This window comes from Peromyscus maniculatus, chromosome 13 (genome assembly GCF_049852395.1).
Source record: "Peromyscus maniculatus bairdii isolate BWxNUB_F1_BW_parent chromosome 13, HU_Pman_BW_mat_3.1, whole genome shotgun sequence".
NCBI classification, from domain to species: Eukaryota; Metazoa; Chordata; class Mammalia; order Rodentia; family Cricetidae; genus Peromyscus; species Peromyscus maniculatus.
Window position 1 is genome coordinate 5836031 of NC_134864.1, and position 2608 is coordinate 5838638.

At 43.4% G+C, this 2608-nt stretch overlaps 1 pseudogene; it reads left to right on the forward strand.

Annotated features, from left to right (window-relative positions):
- The first annotated feature begins 847 nt into the window (after positions 1 to 847).
- LOC102909408 (UDP-glucuronosyltransferase 1A7 pseudogene) lies at positions 848 to 2343 on the forward strand (annotated as a pseudogene).
- Positions 2344 to 2608: the final 265 nt, after the last annotated feature.

Here is a 2608-nt window from a genome sequence, read left to right on the forward strand (position 1 = left end):
GAAGGTGCCATTTACATTCAGAGTGGGGCTTCCTTCCTAGATAAGCCTTTCTGGTAACACCCTTGTAGACACATCCAAAGGCATATTTCCTTGTTGATTTTAACAAATCCAGCCAAATTGAACAATCAAAATGAACCATTACAGTGGATGATTTTTTTGATGTATTGTTGAATTTTTATTTCATTGGGGAGAATTGCATTTGTGTTCACCAAGAATATGGGCCTTTAATTTTCTGTTTCTTCTGAGTTGGTATCAGTGTAATGAAAGATGTTTGAAAGTATTGAAAGTATTCTCTCCCTTTCTCTCTCTCCCTCTCTCTCTCTCTCTCTCTCTCTCTCTCTCTCTCTCTCTCTCTCTCTCTCTCTCTCTCACCTTTAAAGGAAACCTCTGGGTCAGTACACAGAAGCTGATCAACATGGTCCAGAGGGGTCAGGCTACATCTTGAGCAACTTGATGACATCGTCTACAAGGTAGTATTTAGTTTGTTTGTTTGTTGTTTTTTGGGGAAAAAAAGGTGCAAGAGTGAGGATCCTGGAGGTTTGCACCAAGGCTCAAGAAAGCTGCTGAGACCAGGCAAGGTACAGCAAGGTTAGATTTTCTATTTGGAGGCTCTGAGCATCTATCACATGAAGTAATGATGATGAGACCCAAACTACAATGGGGACCACAGGATGCCGGTGGTGACAGGACAAATTCAAGTGGGGTGTTGGAACCCTGGTACATTTTTCCTCCCTGGCAGTTTGAGTGTCCATCTTCATCATCCACCCCTTTTGTGACAGGGTCTTTCATTGTTCCCTGCTGCATATGCCAGGTGCATTAGTTACTGTTCCATTACCATGAAGAGAGGATGGCATCTGGAAAGAATAGAAGAATCCTGCTGCAAACAGGCCAGAGCAAGCAGCAGTGCCTCTCCATGGCAGAGCTGCTTATGGCAAACAATGCCACTGCCAGGCAGGTCAGGAAGGAACATCCCCCACAGCTTCCTTGGAAGCTGTTTGCCAACTTGTTTCTGAGCAGAGAGTTTTCATCACTCTGAACACACTGTCCAATAACTACTCTGGAGAACCTCCAAAAAGGCAAACATAATTCTCTCTGTAGCTAAGAGCATATGCTATTCTTATCAGGAACACATAAGTATCTTAGCAATTACAATTTATTAATCATTGATCTTCTGAGTTCAATCACTGGCAGTGGGTATTACATTTTTTATTAATATGCAAATATGAAATCACTCCCCTTGGGGGCATTTATACTTGTACTTGTCCATTTGTGTAAGAAGAGCTCAGAGTCTCAGCAGCTGGACTGTCCTGGGCTCTGCTTCTCCCATGGCTCCTGCAGATCTCTTCCTCTGTGTGTGTGTCTGCTGCTGGCCTCTGGCTTTGCCCAGGCAGGCAGGCTGCTGGTGGTGCCCATGGATGGGAACCACTGGTTCACCATGCAGATGGTTGTGGAGAAACTCATCCACAGGGGGCATGAGGTGGTGACAGTTGTGCCAGAGGTGAGTTGGCAACTGGGAAAATCCCTGAATTTGACAGTGAAGACGTACTCAACTTCTCACACTCTGGAGGATCTGGATGAAGAGTTCAATGTTTTTCTGGATGCTCACTGGAAAACTAGTAGCATATTTTCTCTATTACAACAATCATCCAGTGGTTTTTTTTGAATTGTGTTTTTCACACTGAAGGAGTTTGTTTAATGACAAGAGCTAGAGGAGTACTTGAAGCAGAGTCCTTTTGGTGCTGTGTTTCTGGATCCTTTCGGTATGTGTGGCTTAAATGCTGCCAAGTATTTTTCATTCTCATCCATGGTCTTCAGCAGGGGAATATTTTGTCACAATCTTGAAGATGGTGCCCAATGTCCTAGCCCCCTTTCTTATGCTCCCAGAGTTCTCTTGAAACTCACAGACACCATGACTTTCAAGGAGAGTGTGTGGAACCACCTTTCTTACATGGCAGAGCATGCATTTTACCCAGCTTTTTCAAAACTGCTGTAGAAATTGCCTCTGAAGTTCCCCAGACCCAAGTGACTGTGAATGACTTCTTCAGTCAAGTGTCCATTTGGCTGTTATAAATTGACTTTGTGTTGGAGTTCCCCAGACCTGTGATGCCCGACATAGTCTTCATTGGCAGGATCAACTGCCACCAGGGAAAGCTGCTGTGGGATAATCCTCTTGTATACTGTAAAGATTTGTCACTCGAATTGGTTTAATAAAACACTGATTGGCCAGTAGCCAGGCAGGAAGTATAGGCAGGGCAACCAAACTAAGGATGATGAGAAGGAGAAGGGTGGGAGTCAGGAGTCTCCAGCCAAACACAGAGGAAGCAGGGGATGAAGGTGCCATTCTAATAAAGGTTCCACCTCATAGAAAAGCATAAATAAGAATTATGGGTTAATTTAAGTGTGAGAGTTAGCTAGTAACAAGCCTGAGCTATTGGCTGATCATTTATTTATAATTCATATTCAGCCTCTGAGTTGGTTATTTGGGACTGGATGGTTGAGACAAAAAATATCTGATTACTGAAAGCCACCTTCCAAGTTATATTATCTCTCCTTTAGCACATGAAGATAGGCCTGGCTTTGGATAATAAAAAATTTCTTACTGAACTGT